This window comes from Panthera leo, chromosome C2 (genome assembly GCF_018350215.1).
Source record: "Panthera leo isolate Ple1 chromosome C2, P.leo_Ple1_pat1.1, whole genome shotgun sequence".
In the NCBI taxonomy this organism is placed as follows: domain Eukaryota; kingdom Metazoa; phylum Chordata; class Mammalia; order Carnivora; family Felidae; genus Panthera; species Panthera leo.
In genome coordinates this window covers 48802302-48818833 of record NC_056687.1, presented here as the reverse complement: position 1 = coordinate 48818833, position 16532 = coordinate 48802302, and the positions used below count along the sequence as shown (strand labels likewise).

Below are 16532 nucleotides of genomic sequence, written 5' to 3'. Positions count from 1 at the left end.
CACACACACACACACACACACACACACTGTCTCTCTCTCAAAAATAAATAAAAACAAAACTTTTTTTTTCTTTTTTTTTTTTTAGAGAACTTCTCCAAAGACACAGGACATAAGATGTAAATCCAGTGCTATTTGATAGTAAATCCTAGCTTCCACAGGGACTTTGACTAGTTTAATTGCTTTTTACTAGGTTTGTTTGATAAAAACAACTGCTCTAATACAAAGAATTTTATCTAGTCCCATTGTGGTAAAAGTTATCCTTTGTTGGTTGCGAGTTCCTCACGTACATAAACATTCTGGGCCTCATGTTTAATAGCTAATTAAGCAACACAGTTATCACGTGGCTGTCATTAATATTGTATGATTAGTATGTGCCAGGCAGTATTCTAATAGTGCATTTTCTGTGTATTAACGAATTTAATCCTCACAGCAGTTCTATCATGAGTTAGCTTTATCTTCCTATCCCATTTTCTATAAAAGGAAGAAGTTATTAAGTGGTTATAACCAAAGATTTTCAAATTTCTAACCAAGGAGAGAGATTTGAAAGACAGTAACTATGACAAAACTAGAGCTAGTTTTGTGTGTAGCTCTGTATTTCTGAAGTAGATAGGTATAGTGAGTCTGGGCTTACAAATTATATGTTTACAAATAACAGGCCCTAGAAAAACCCAAAGTACATGTGAATCTATCAGGTTCAACTAGTAGATTCAGAAAAATTGTAAAGCTCTGAATTATATGTGAAACATTATTTTTAAGTGGACTGTCTGGTAATGGCAAAGAACGTGTTTGTAAAGAGCTTAGCTGACTGGATTAGAATAAAGAAATTGTCTCTCTCCATCTGTTCTAATTAGCTTATCTCTTCTGCTTTCATAGCATGCTGCTTCTTTCAGAAAAGAAGTGAGAGGTATTTTGAAAGGACACCATTTTTATTTAAGCTAATTTGTAATGGTTTTGGAATGGTTGTCAGTTTTCAAAGATAAACTTTGAAATGTTAGACCTTTTCTATAATAATTCGTTACTGGAAGTTTCAAGGCTTTTTTGGGTGCTCAAGGATTTTGGCCTCTCCTTATTCCTTTGATTTTGGCCCAAATGATTATGTTTCCTCATTTTGGGAAGATTTCTCTGGGTATTTTGATATTTGTCGTGATAGAAGGAAACCTTCCATCATTAACAGGTATTTAAAAAGCTTTTTAATTTTAATTTTTTATTTTTCTTTATATCTCTAGTATATTCTCTTTAACATTATTTAATTTAATATGACCATTGTAAGAACTTGAATCAAATACTACTCTGTTAGGCTTTGATATTGCTTCATTTAAACTTTTAAAATCTCTCTTAATATTTTTGGTTTTCCTTTTCATTAGTAATTTCTTCTTCAGACTTACTTCTGCTTATTTCTTGTATTGAAATTGGATATATAGTTGATTTTAACAACTAAGAATCTTGAAATAAATGAGTAGGAATTAGATAGAGAAAAGATTGACTGCTCACTCCTCCCCTCTTAAGTATGCATGTTTACAATTTGAGCATTGACTTCAAAATCCAAATGTGGCACAAAAGTCAGTTTTTCTTTGTTACTTTTCATTCTGTATCTTCATTCATTATCAGAAGACTTGTCTATGCTTTCACTATGTAGCACAAACCTACATATCTTTAGAAGATATCCAAGAACCCAAGAGTGCAGTTTCTTTTCGCCTGACTGACAAGGAATCCGGGGAGCCTTCTCATTCTACTGAAAAGAAACTACCTTTGGACCACAGAGAAGCTGAGAAACAGTGGTTGCTCAGAAGAAGGCGATCTATCCTGTTTCCTAATGGTGTAAAAACCTGCCCAGATGAAAGCATTACAGAGGCTGTGGCAAAGCACGTAAAGTACTTTAAAGTACGAGGTAAGTGAACATCCAAACCTTGGGACTCCGTGATGAAATTCAAACATAGTCCTAGCATGTTGTTGTACCTTGTTAAAATTCAGAGTATGTGATAATTTAGACACGGAGCCAAATATTATCTTTCTCTTAGCTATGGAAAAAGGACTTGCTATAAGTATAGTATTTATATAGCTTCAGAGGAAAGTTTGCATTAAGGGAGGAAATGGCTTAAATCTTTGAAGCACTTCAAAAATACCAGTTTATGTTACTGGAAGATTTAACTATTTTTACTTCTTCATTAAGTAATTAGTCTAAATATGCCCACAAAATATATTTACCATGGTATACTTACCTATTTGGCTAATTAGTTACTTTATGTACATGAAAATATAATACATGTCTATATTTTATAGTTTAGACATTCTGCAGATTCATGCTGGTTATACTCTGGTTGGTACACATAAACCTTATATCTAAGATGATGACAACTCTCACAATAGACCCTAAAGCAACAGAGCTAGGATTTTATTTTTAATTTAACAGTATTATCCTTGACTGAATACTTTTTCATTAGGTGAATTCATTCTGTTTCTTAAATTTACTATCTTAAATTTACTAACCAAAATTGCTTAATTGACCATAACATGTCCCTCAGATTTAAATGATTCTCAAACTTTGCTTTTTTGCTGCTAAAGAGACAATGTGATACGATGGATGTGATGCTAGTAAACTAAAGTGGAGGTGGATGATTAAGTGATAGTGAAATCAGGCTAGTTCATTTATGTATGTTTTCAACAAATGTTTGTGGGGCACTTGCCATTTTCCATATGCTGGGCTCTATGAACCTTCAAGTCTAAGCTGCTACTTTATCTTCTCCTTTTTTATTTTCCTCCGTCTTGTCCTTCCCCTCCTCCTCCATCACCAAAGCAAGTGATTGATTGATTGATTCATTCATTTATTCATTTCAGAGCTAGTGTTTTCTGTTTTAAGTTGTTATTTAAATTCCAGCTATTCAACATACAGTACAGTATTAGTTTCAGGTATACAATTTATGCGATTCAACACTTAACATACAGCACCCAGTTCTCATCAGAACAAGTGCACTCCTTAATCCCTATTTCCTATCCCCCTACCTATCTCCCTACTGGTAACCATCAGTTTGTTCTCTATAGTTAAGAGTCTGTTTCTTGGTTTGCCTCTCTCTTTTTTAACCTATGCTTATTTGTTTTGTTTCTTAAATTCCACATATGAGTGAAATCACACGGTAATTTGTCTTTCTTTGACTACCTTATTTTGCATAGCATAATACTCTAGGCAAGTGTTTTTAAAATAAAGTAATACCAGATATTACATATATAAAATTTTTTTGTTAAAATAATTTTTTAATGTTTATTCCTTATTTTGAGAGAGAGAGAGAGAGAGAGACAGAGTGTGAGCGCGAGTCAGGCAGAGAGAGAGGGAGACAGAATCCGAAGCAGGCTCCAGGCTCTAAGCTGTCAGCACACAGCCTGACGCGGGGCTCAAACTCACAGACTGCGAGATCATGACCTGAGCTGAAGTTGAAATCTTAACCAACTGAGCCGCCCAGGCACCCCTAATTTTTTAAGTGCCACTGTATTAACACATTTTTTAAGGAGTGTATTTACAACTCTTGATTATACTGTGAGATTATCAAACATTACTAAGCAATAAGCTTTCCTTTTACTTTTGTAATGGAAATCCATTGATTCTGACTTTTGTGTATAGGGCATGTGCCAGAAGTGGCAAATTCCAAAGAGAGTGGGAAGAGAATAAAAGACTGAAGATGAATGGGAATGACAGTTCATAACTTATCAAAACGTTATTTCTATTGCCTCGGTTTTTCCTTTTAAAATAAATAGATCAGAATATCTAGGTAGATGCTGGGTAAGTGGTGAAGAGGAAATAACCATTTAAGCAATGTGGTTATATCTTTTAATTTCTTTGCTCTTATGTTTATAAATTCAAGAGATACTATTGAAAAAGAAGCCAACAAAAAGAAAAGCATTCCTAGAGTAATTGATTTTAGAATACAGATGCTATGAATGGGACCATTAGAAAGGGACCTCACAGACCTAAAAGACTCGGCACAGCACATCAGGACTGTAACAGTGTTGATATAGCTATTACTGTCATTGTAAAGAGTAAATATTTTATGGTTTTGAAAATTAGGAAAAATGAATATTTCAGCAAAGGTCTTGAAGAGATTTTGTAGGGATAATTGGATTATGCCCTTAGAACCAAATATTTGGAAATTAGAGGGAGAGATCCATTCAATGTCCAACCAAGGATCTTAGCTCTTTCTACCAAGCTAATTCACTTTAGTGGTTTGCCCAATTTTTCCTTAATAGAGAATTTGGCTTCAGTTGCTAGGTGGTGTAACAAATTTGAAAAATACCTTCATTTAAGCAAGAAGCAACTGCATTTAACCTAATGATTTGTGAAATTAAACAGATATTTAGGGTGCTTGGGGTTGAATGCAGTTAATACTCTCCTCCTACTTTAAAAAATTATATTTGTAGGTGGATTTTTAAAATATAACTTTATTGAGGTATTCTTTGATGGATTATTGCTGCATATTTAAATTACATAATCTGATTAGTTTTGACAAACATATTTACCCTTGAAATCATGCAGTTAAGATAATGAATGTATCACTCACCACTAAACATTTTCTTATTTGCCTTTGTAATCTGTCCCTCTCAGCACTTCCCTTTTTCCCAGTACTGAGGCAACCTAATCTGCTTTTTATCACTATGGATTGTTTGCATTTTCTACACTTTTATATATAAATGTAATCATATATGTACACTTTTTTGTCTGGCTTCTTTTGCTCAGTGCAATTATTTCGAGACTCATTTGTGACTTTTTTTTTTTTTATCAGTAGTTTGTTTCCTTTTATTGTTGAGTAGTATTCTATTTTAGGGATATACCACATTTTGGGATATTAGGGTTTTTTTCAGTTATTATAAAGAAAGCTGTCATGAACATTTGCATTCAAGTTTTTGTGTCAACAAAACCTTTTGGTTAATAGTGCAATGGCTGGAGGGCTGCCTCAGTGGCTCAGTCAGTTGGGCGTCTGACTTTGTTTGGCTCAGGTCATGATCTCACGGGCTGTGAGTTCGAGCCCCACGACGGGCTCTGTGCTGACAGCTCGGAGCCTGGAGCCTGCTTTGGATTCTGTGTCTCCCTCTCTCTCTGCCCCTCCCCCGCTCAAGCTCTCTGTGTCTCTCTCAAAAATAAACATTAAAAAAAAATTTAAAAAAAATAGTGGAATGTCTGGGTCTCATGATAGGTGTATGTTTAACTCTTTATGAAGTTGCTAAACTGTTTCCCAATGTGGCTGTACCACCTGCACTGTATTAGAGTTCTAGTTTTTCCACATCCTTGCAATACTTGGTGTAGTCAGTCTTTTTAAACTGTAACCATTCTAGTGACTATGAAGCAATTGTGGTTTTAATATGCATTTTCTTAATGGCTAGTGATGTTGAGCACCTTTTCCATGTGCTCATTTACCATTTGCTTATCTTTTTTGGTGAAGAGTTTATTCAAATATTTTGCTCATTAAAAAAAAAATTGGGTCATTTGTCTTAATAGAATTGTAAAAGTTCTTAATATATTCTAAATACAAGCTCTTTGTCAGATACATGTTTTGCATACATTTTCACCCAGTGTGTGGCTTGTCTTTTGCTTTTCTTAATAATGTCTTTTGAGAAACAGAAGTTTTCAATTTTGATGAAGTTCAACTTAAAAGTTTTTTTTGTTTTTTTTTTTGGGGGGGGGTCATGCTTGTTTTTGGTTTTATCTAAGTTTGCCTAACCCAAAGTCAAAAGAATTTTCTATCTTTTCCTGTAAAAATTTTATAATTTTCAGGTTTTACATTTAGGTCTATGATCTACTCTGAGTTAATTTTTGTATGCGGGGTATATGGATCAGAGTTAAATATTTGCATATGCTTAGCCAATTGTTCCAGCACCATTTATTAAAAAGATTATCCTTTCTTGCCTTTAAGGCTTTGTTGAAAAATCAGTCTTCTGTATTTAGTGAGTCTATTTCTTCATTTTCTTCCACTGATCTATATGCCTGTTTTTATGCCAATATGACACTGGCTTGATTACAATAAGTCTTTGAATCAGATAGGGAAGGTTCTTCAACTTTGTTCTTTTTTCAAATTCACTTCGTAATGCTAGGTTCTTTGTCTTTCATATAAATATTAGCATCAGCTTAACAACTTACACAAAAAGGGTGGCTGGAATTTTGATTGGGGTTTTGTTGAATTTATTGATCAATTTAGGAAGAATTGTCATCTTAACAATATTGGGTCTTCTGCTCTATGAATGTGATACAGCCCACCATTTACTTAGGTCTTCTTCAATTTCTCTTGACAGTGTTTTGTAATTTTCAGTGTATAGGTCTTATAGCTCTTTTTATCAGATTTATATATTTTTATTTTTTATGCCATTGTTAATGTTATTTTAATTTCTTTTTAAAAAATGTTTATTTATTCTGAGAAGGAGAGCACGAATGGGGGAGAGGCAGAGAGAGAGAGTGGGAGAGAGAGAATCCCAAGCAGGCTCCTTGATATCAGCACAGAGCCCAACACAGGGCTCAAACTCATGAACCATGAGATCATGACCTGAGCCAAAGCCAAGAGTTGGGCACTTAACTGAATAAGCCACCCAGGTGCTCCAATGTTATTTTAGTTTCTGATTGTTCTTGCCAGTATAAGAGGCATACAACTGCATTTTGTATATTGGCCTTTTATTCTGTAATTTGCTAAATTCACTTATTTGTTCTAGTAGCTTTTTTGTGTATTCCTTAAGGTTTTCTACAAAGATGATTATTTGCATATAAAGATAATTTTACTTCTCATATTCTAATTTATATGCCTTTTATTTCTTGCTTTATTGCACCAAATTGACTGTTGTATATGTTTTGGGTACCACGATTCTGAGAGGAAAATAAGACTTTGTTCCATAATGGAGTTCTATTTACTGGATATGACGCACAGCCTGAGCCCTAGTAAAAGGATTAAAGACAGATTAAATGCAGGCCCTTCGTTATTCAGAATACTGTCATCCATATTTTGCTTTCCTCCAGCAGTTTGCAGGGCAGGTTTTCTCCACCACAAGAGAGACATTTATAGATCAGTTATCTTCTCAAAAATAGAAAGTTACCTTTAGCAGTCACTAAAGGCTACATGAAAATTGTGTCACAAGGGTGGGACTTCAGAACAGGTCTAATTCTAGGCCATAATGAAGTATGTGGCAATTATCTCTGGTGGTGCTTTGCCCTTCTTAGTACCTCTTTTCCCTGGAATCATGATGATTTTACTGTTTACTGCCTGCAGTGTCCTGTTTAGGTTTCCCCTCTCCGAGCTGCATGAATGCTCCAGACTTCCTCCCAGTTCTCTTCCTTTATCAAAATGTAGGTGTTCTGAATCCTGTTATCCCAAGTTAGTTAATTGGACCTTCTTGTCAGATAGCTCTTAACTGGAAAGCCATTGGATAAATTAAGGATAAATTACCTTTCTGGAGGGAATTACATTTTTTTACAATTTTATTGAGACATAATTTACATATCATGCAACTCATCCATTTAATGTATAGAATTCAATGGTTTTCTAGTATATTCACAGAAACCTGCAACCATTATCACACTTAGTTTAAAAATACTACATCACTTCAAAAAGAAACCTCATACTCTTTAGTCATCACTCTCTTATCCCTCTTTTCCCCCCTACCCCTCTCCCTAGACCTAAGCAATCATGAATCTGCTTTTTACTTCTATAAACTTGTCTGTTATGGATATGTCAAATAGATAATATAATATGTGATCTTTTGTGACAGTCTTCTTTCATTTTGCGTAATGTTTTCAAGGTTCATCCATGCTGTAGCATGTATCAGTAGTTTATTCTGTTTTATGGCCTAATCTTATTTTCTTGTATGGATATACCACATTTCGTGTATCCGTTTCTTAGTTGATGGGCATTTGGGTTGTTTTTAGCTATTTAGGTGTGTACCTAGGAGTAGAATTTTGGGATTTTATGGTAACTCTGTGTTTATCCATATGAGGAAGGCCAGATAGTTTTCTAGAGTAGCTGCACCATCTTACATTCACAACAGCAGTGTGTAAGATTCTGGTTTCTCTACATCTTTGCCAGCACTATGATTTTCCTTAAAAAAAAAAATTACAACCATCCTAGTAGGTGTGAAATGATATGCCCTGGTTTTGATTTGCATTTCTCTAGTGATTAATAACATTGGACATCTTTTTATTTGCTTTTTGGTCATTTGAATATCCTCTTTTGAAGAATATCTTTAGATCCTTCCCATTTTTTAATTGGGTTTTTTTTTTTGTTATTGAGTTATAACAGTTCTTTATATATTCTAGATACAAGTTTCTTATTGGATAAATAAATTGAAAGTATTTTTTCTCATTCTGTGGGTTGTCTTTTTACTTTCTTGATGGTGTATTCCATGTACTAAAGTTTTTGTTTTTGATAAAGTCCAATTTATCTATTTGTTCTTTTTCAAAATAGTTTTGGTTATTTAGATTCATTGTAATTCCATATGAATTTTATTTTTCTTTATTTTAGAGAGAAAGAGAGTACAAGCAGGGGGAGAGGGGCAGAGGAAGAGAAAGAGAATGTGAGGCAGGTGACACACTCAGCATGGAGCCCGATGTGGGGCTCATTGCCACGACCTGAGCCAAAATCAAGAGTCAGACACTGAACCGACTGAGCCATGCAGCCACCCCTCCATATGAATTTTAGGACTAGCTTGTCAATTTCTATAAAGAAGTCAACCAGCATTTTGATAGGATTGCATTGGATCAAGTTGGAGATATTACTATCTTAATAATGTTAATGATTCATGTCTGGATGCTTTAATTTGCATTTCTCTGAAGATGAATGATAGCACTTTTTCACACATTTATTGGCTTTTTGTATCTCTTCCTTTATAAAGTGTTCCAGTCTTTTACATGTTTTTTTTTTTTTTTTTAATGTTTATTTTTGAGACAGAGCATGAGCCGCGTAGGGGCAGAGAGAGGGAGACACAGAATCTGAAACAGGCTCCAGGCTCTGAGCTCTCAGCACAGAACCTGATGTGGGCCTCGAACCCACGAACTGTGAAATCATGACCTGAGCTGAAGTCAGACACTCAACCCTGAGCCACCCAGGCGCCCCTTTTACCTGTTTTAAAAATTGGATTGTTTGACTTTTTATTAGAGAGTTGTAGAAATTCTTTAAATATCCTAAATACCAGTTCTGTGTCATATATGTATTTTGAATATTTTCTGCCAGAGGTATCCTTTGCCTATCCATTTTTTATTAATAGTGTCTTTCATAAATAGTTGTTAATTGTGATAAATTCTAATTTCTATTTGTTTCTTTTAAAATTGCTGCTTTTAAAAAATTTTATTTTAGAGAGAGCAAGCAAGGGAGAGGGGCAGAGAGAGAGAGAGAAAGAGAATCTTAAGTAGGCTCCACGCAGAGCCAGATGCATGGCTTGATCCCACAATCTGTGATCATGACATGAGCCAAAATCAAGAGTCAGACAATCAACTGAGACACCTAGGTGCCCCTATAGTTGTTGCTTTCTGTGTCCTGTTTATGAAAGCTTTGCCTATCCTCAAGTCATATAAATGTTCTTCTGTCTTTTCTCTTAGGATCTTCATAATATTAGCCTTCATATTTCAAATTATTTTCTGTGTGTACTGTAAATAAGTTATTGAGGATTTTTTTTCTTTCTATAGAGATATATAGTAAAACCTTGGTTTGTGAGCTTAATTTGTTCTAGAAACATGCTTATAATCGAAAGCACTTGTATATCAAAGCAAATTTCCTCATAAGAAATAATGGAAACTCAAATGATTCATTCCACAAGCCAAAAATATTCATATAAAAATGATTACAATACTGAGGCACCTGGGTGACTCAGTCGGTTAAGCGTCCAACTTTGGCTCACATCACGATCTCACAGTTCATGAGTTCAAGCCCTGCATCGTGCCCTGTGCTGATAGCTCAGAGCCTGGAGCATGCTTTGGATTCTGTGTCTCCTTGTCTCTCTGTCCCTCACCTGCTCATGCTCTGTCTCTCTCTCTCTCTCAAAAATAAACAAACATTAAAAAGATTAAAAAAAATATTATAATGCTGTAATATAATACAAAATAATAAAGAAAATACAAAATAGAAGGAAAAATAACCACACTTACCCTTGAAAACCTTCGTGACTGGTGTGAGGGAGACAAGAAGAGAGGAGGGTAATTGTGTAGGACTTTCCCTATCACTAACAGAATCACTGCTATCTATTGGCTCAGTGGAATCTTTTTGGGCATAGGGACAATTGTATACATTCGCACAGATGTTGACTACAATACAGTATTAATAACCTTTTGTCATATACTGTATTTAAGGTAAAAGGCAAGAAGGCAGCAGAGGAAAGGGTCTCTATCTGCAGTCAGCCTGACCTAGAATGAAGCAAAGCATTTCTAAGCAAACTCTTGTATGGAGAAGCAAAGGACTGTCCACAGGTGCTTTGAAGTGGCAAAAAATACTTTAGTGCCAGTTGTGGGCACCTACCAACATTCTGAAAAATCACTGATTGCTTCCAAACACCACAGCCTGAGATTGAGCATCTGAGAATGGGAGAGGATCACCTACAATCCTGCAGTGAGAGAGAGAGAGAGAGAGAGAGAGAGAGAGAGAACACCACTGGCTTAGTTGTGATCATGTGACATTAGGCATCATGTGCTACTCGTATTGCCATTCATTGCTCGTTTATCAAGTTAAAATTTAAAGTGTTTGCTTAACTTGCAGAACACTCACAGAACAAGTTACTTGCAATCCAAGGTTTTATTGTATGGTTTCAGTCACAATATTTTTTATAGTTTCTTTGAATCACTTTATTTCATAACCAGACCTTACAGACATTCATTTTTTTTTTTTTTAGTTTTTACCAACCTAGACTTTCACCTTTGCATTGTCTTCTGGTGGGCACTAAATTTTCATTTGGAAGTTTTAGGATGAAGAAAGGAAGAACTATGAATCTGCAGGTGGTCAGCTCTGTCTCAGTCAGCATTAGCTGGATTCTTCTGTATACTGTATGATCACAAGTTCGAAAGAACGGTTATAAGGATGCAGTTAGTTCACTGAAAGAGAAAACTAAGTTTGCAAACAAAGGTTTTTAACCTTTTAACCCTGAAAAATCAATTGATGGAGAAACTTTAAATATTCATATATTTTCCTCTCTGTTAAAACTCGAGTCTTGTTCTTTGGCTTAGACTATCTTCTTCCATCAAACAACTGTCAGACACCCAGAATCCATTATGGTTATAATACTGATATTCATGTAGCACTATGTGATTTATAAAATACTCTCACAGGTAGGTAGGTAAGGCAGTAATGATTTATCCAATTAAATAAGAGGGATGAGGGGCGCTTGGGTGGTTCAGTCATTTGAGCCTCTGACTCTTGATTTTGGCTCATGTTGTTATCCCAGTGTTGTCGGATTGAGCCTGGTGTCAGGCTCTGTGTTGAGCATGGAGCCTGCTTAAGATTCTGTCGCTCTCCCTGTCTTCCCGACTCGAGTTTGCTCACTCTGTCTCTCGCTTGCTCACTCGCTGTCTCTCAAATAAACAAATAAATAAAGCACATTGCAGTGCTGACCGGCTAGGTAAGTTACCTGTGGTTATGAAGCTGGGGCTAGAATTTAGATCTGACCCTGTGAGTTCAGGGGCTCCACCTCAATATGTTACTGGATAAGCATTCAGTTTTCTTGAGATGAAAAATAATGGTCTTGAGAGAGGAAGATGGCAGCGTAAGAGGACGCTGGGCTCACCGCGCGTCCTGCTGATCACTTAGATTCCACCTACACCTGCCTAACTAACCCAGAAAACCACCAGAAGTCTAGCAGAACAGAGTCTCCGGAGCTAAGCGCAGACGAGAGGCCCACGGAAGAGGGTAGGAAGGGCGGAGAGGCGGTGCACACTGCATGGACTGGCGGGAGGGAGCCGGGGCAGAGGGGCAGCCTGCCGGCCAAGCAGAGCCCCCGAATCTGGCTTGCAAAAGCGGAGGGGCCAGACGGAGTGGGGCCGGACGGAGTGTGTTCCGACAGCAAGCGCGACTTAGCATCTGGGAGGTCATAAGTTAACAGCTCTGCTCCGAAAGCGGGAAGTCTGGAGGACAAAGGGAGGGAGAGTTGCTGAGCCCCAGGACGACAGAGCTCAGTTTGGTGGGGAACAAAGGCGCTTGCCAGCGCCATCTCCCCTGCCCATCCCCCAGCCAAAATCCCAAAGGGAACCAGTTCCTGCCAGGGAAACTTGCTTGCTCCGCGCAAATACCCAACGCTGTGCTTCTGCGGAGCCACCCCTCCGGCAGCGGATCTGACTCCCTCCCGCTGCCACAGGGCCCCTCCTGAAGTGGATCATCTAAGGAGAAGCGAGCTAAGCCTGCCCCTCCAGCCCCCGTGCACCTTGCCTACCCACCCCAGCTAATACGCCAGATCCCCAGCACCACAAGCCTGGCAGTGTGCAAGTAGCCCAGACGGGCCACGCCACCCCACAGTGAATCCCGCCCCTAGGAGAGGGGAAGAAAAGGCACACACCAGTCTGACTGTGGACCCAACAGTGGGCTGGGGGCAGACATCAGGGCTGTCTGCAGCTCCACCCACCAACTCCAGTTATACACCACAGCACAGGGGAAGTGCCCTGCAGGCCCGCACCACTCCAGGGACTATCCAAAATGACCAAATGGAAGAATTCCCCTCAGAAGAATCTCCAGGAAATAACAACAGCAAATGAACTGATCAAAAAGGATTTAAATAATATAACAGAAAGTGAATTTAGAATAATAGTCATAAAATTAATCGCTGGGCTTGAAAACAGTATAGAGGACAGCAGAGAATGTCTTGTTACAGAGATCAAGGGACTAAGGAACTGTCACGAGGAGCTTAAAAACGCTTTAAACGAAATGCAAAACAAAATGGAAACCACGGCGGCTCGGCTTGAAGAGGCAGAGGAGAGAATAGGTGAACTAGAAGATAAAGTTATGGAAAAAGAGGAAGCTGAGAGAAAGAGAGATAAAAAAATCCAGGAGTATGAGGGGAAAATTAGAGAACTAAGTGATACACTAAAAAGAAATAATATACGCATAATTGGTATCCCAGAGGAGGAAGAGAGAGGGAAAGGTGCTGAAGGGGTACTTGAAGAAATAATAGCTGAAAACTTCCCTGAACTGGGGAAGGAAAAAGGCATTGAAATCCAAAAGGCACAGAGAACTCCCTTCAGACGTAACTTGAATCGATCTTCTGCAAGACATATCATAGTGAAACTGGCAAAATACAAGGATAAAGAGAAAATTCTGAAAGCAGCAAGGGATAAATGTGCCCTCACATATAAAGGGAGACCTATAAGACTCGTGACTGATCTCTCCTTTGAAACTTGGCAGGCCAGAAAGGCTTGGCACGATATCTACAGTGTGCTAAACAGAAAAAATATGCAGCCGAGAATCCTTTATCCAGCAAGTCTGTCATTTAGAATAGAAGGAGAGATAAAGGTCTTCCCAAACAAACAAAACTGAAGGAATTCATCACCACTAAACCAGCCCTACAAGAGATCCTAAGAGGGATCCTGTGAGACAAAGTACCAGAGACATCACTACAAGCATAAAACCTACAGACATCACAATGACTCTAAACCCGTATCTTTCTATAATAACACTGAATGTAAATGGATTAAATGCGCCAACCAAAAGACATAGGGTATCAGAATGGATAAAAAAACAAGACCCATCTATTTGCTGTCTACAAGAGACTCATTTTAGACCTGAGGACACCTTTAGATTGAGAGTGAGGGGATGGAGAACTATTTATCATGCTACTGGAAGCCAAAAGAAAGCTGGAGTAGCCATACTTATATCAGACAAACTGGACTTTAAATTAAAGGCTGTAACGAGATGAAGAAGGGCATTATATAATAATTACAGGGTCTATCCACCAGGAAGAGCTAACAATTATAAATGTCTATGCGCCAAATATGGGAGCCCCCAAATATATAAAACAACTACTCATAAACATAAGCAACCTTATTGATAAGAATGTGGTAATTTCAGGGGACTTTAACACTCCACTTACAGAAATGGATAGATCATCTAGACACACGATCAATAAAGAAACAAGGGCCCTGAATGATACATTGGATCAGATGGACTTGACAGATATATTTAGAACTCTGCATCCCAAAGCAACAGAATATACTTTCTTCTCGAGTGCACATGGAACATTCTCCAAGATATATCACATACTGGGTCACAAACAGCCCTTCATAAGTTTACAAGAATTGAGATCATACCATGCATACTTTTAGACCACAATGCTATGACTTGAAATCACCACAGGAAAAAGTCTGGAAAACCTCCAAAAGCATGGAGGTTAAAGAACACCCTACTAACGAATGAGTGGGTCAACCAGGCAATTAGAGAAGAAATTAAAAAATATATGGAAACAAACGAAAATGAAAATACAACAATCCAAACGCTTTGGGATGCAGCGAAGGCAGTTCTGAGAGGAAAATACATTGCAGTCCAGGCCTATCTCAAGAAACAAGAAAAATCCCAAATACAAAATCTAACAGCACACCTAAAGGAAATAGAAGCAGAACAGCAAAGGCAGCCTAAACCCAGCAGAAGAAGAGAAATAATAAAGATCAGAGCAGAAATAAACAATATAGAATCTAAAAAAACTGTAGAGCAGATCAACGAAACCAAGAGTTGGTTTTTTGAAAAAATAAACAAAGTTGACAAACCTCTAGCCAGGCTTCTCAAAAAGAAAAGGGAGATGACCCAAACAGATAAAATCATGAATGAAAATGGAATTATTACAACCAATCCCTCAGAGATACAAACAATTAGGGAATACTATGAAAAATTATATGCCAACAAATTGGACAACATGGAAGAAATGGACAAATTCCTAAACACCCACACTCTTCCAAAACTCAATCAGGAGGAAATAGAAAGCTTGAACAGACCCATAACCAGCGAAGAAATTGAATCAGTTATCAAAAATCTCCCAACAAATAAGAGTCCAGGACCAGATGGCTTCCCAGGGGAGTTCTACCAGACGTTTAAAGCAGAGATAATACCTATCCTTCTCAAGGTATTCCAAGAAATAGAAGGGGAAGGAAAACTTCCAGACTCATTCTATGAAGCCAGCATTACTTTGATTCCTAAACCAGACAGAGACCCCGTAAAAAAAGAGAACTACAGGCCAATATCCCTGATGAATATGGATGCAAAAATTCTCAATAAGATACTAGCAAATCGAATTCAACAGCATATAAAAAGAATTATTCACCATGATCAAGTGGGATTCATTCCTGGGATGCAGGGCTGGTTCAACATTCGCAAATCAATCAACGTGATACATCACATTAATAAAAGAAAAGATAAGAACCATATGATCCTGTCAATCGATGCAGAAAAGGCCTTTGACAAAATCCAGCACCCTTTCTTAATAAAAACCCTTGAGAAAGTCAGGATAGAAGGAACATACTTAAAGATCATAAAAGCCATTTATGAAAAGCCCACAGCTAACATCATCCTCAATGGGGAAAAAATGAGAGCTTTTTCCCTGAGATCAGGAACACGACAGGGATGCCCACTCTCACCGCTGTTGTTTAACATAGTGTTGGAAGTTCTAGCATCAGCAATCAGACAACAAAAGGAAATCAAAGGCATCAAAATTGGCAAAGATGAAGTCAAGCTTTCGCTTTTTGCAGATGACATGATATTATACATGGAAAATCCGATAGACTCCACCAGAAGTCTGCTAGAACTGATACATGAATTCAGCAAAGTCGCAGGATACAAAATCAATGTACAGAAATCAGTTGCATTCTTATACACTAACAATGAAGCAACAGAAAGACAAATAAAGAAACTGATCCCATTCACAATTGCACCAAGAAGCATAAAATACCTAGGAATAAATCTAACCAAAGATGTAAAAGATCTGTATGCTGAAAACTATAGAAAGCTTATGAAGGAAATTGAAGAAGATATAAAGAAATGGAAAGACATTCCCTGCTCATGGATTGGAAGAATAAATATTGTCAAAATGTCGATGCTACCCAAAGCTATCTACACATTCAATGCAATGCCAATCAAAATTGCACCAGCATTCTTCTCAAAACTAGAACAAGCAATCCTGAAATTCATATGGAACCACAAAAGGCCCCAAATAGCCGAAGTAATTTTGAAGAAGAAGACCAAAGCAGGAGGCATCACAATCCCAGACTTTAGCCTCTACTACAAAGCTGTCATCATCAAGACAGCATGGTATTGGCACAAAAACAGACACATAGACCAATGGAATAGAATAGAAACCCCAGAACTAGACCCACAAACGTATGGCCAACTCATCTTTGACAAAGCAGGAAAGAACATCCAATGGAAAAAAGACAGTCTCTTTAACAAATGGTGCTGGGAGAACTGGACAGCAACATGCAGAAGGTTGAAACTAGACCACTTTCTCACACCATTCACAAAAATAAACTCAAAATGGATAAAGGACCTGAATGTGAGACAGGAAACCATCAAAACCCTAGAGGAGAAAGCAGGAAAAGACCTCTCTGACCTCAGCCATAG

General features: G+C 37.5%; 1 protein-coding gene across 1 annotated transcript in view; it reads left to right on the top strand.

The window, feature by feature from the left end:
- IMPG2 (interphotoreceptor matrix proteoglycan 2) overlaps window positions 1–16532 on the top strand; it is a 246442-nt gene that overhangs the window by 3943 nt on the left and 225967 nt on the right. The window contains exon 2 of the mRNA XM_042954342.1: window positions 1637–1888. The gene's annotated coding sequence lies outside the window, so the exon portion shown is untranslated. The remainder of the gene's footprint in view (window positions 1–1636; window positions 1889–16532) is intronic.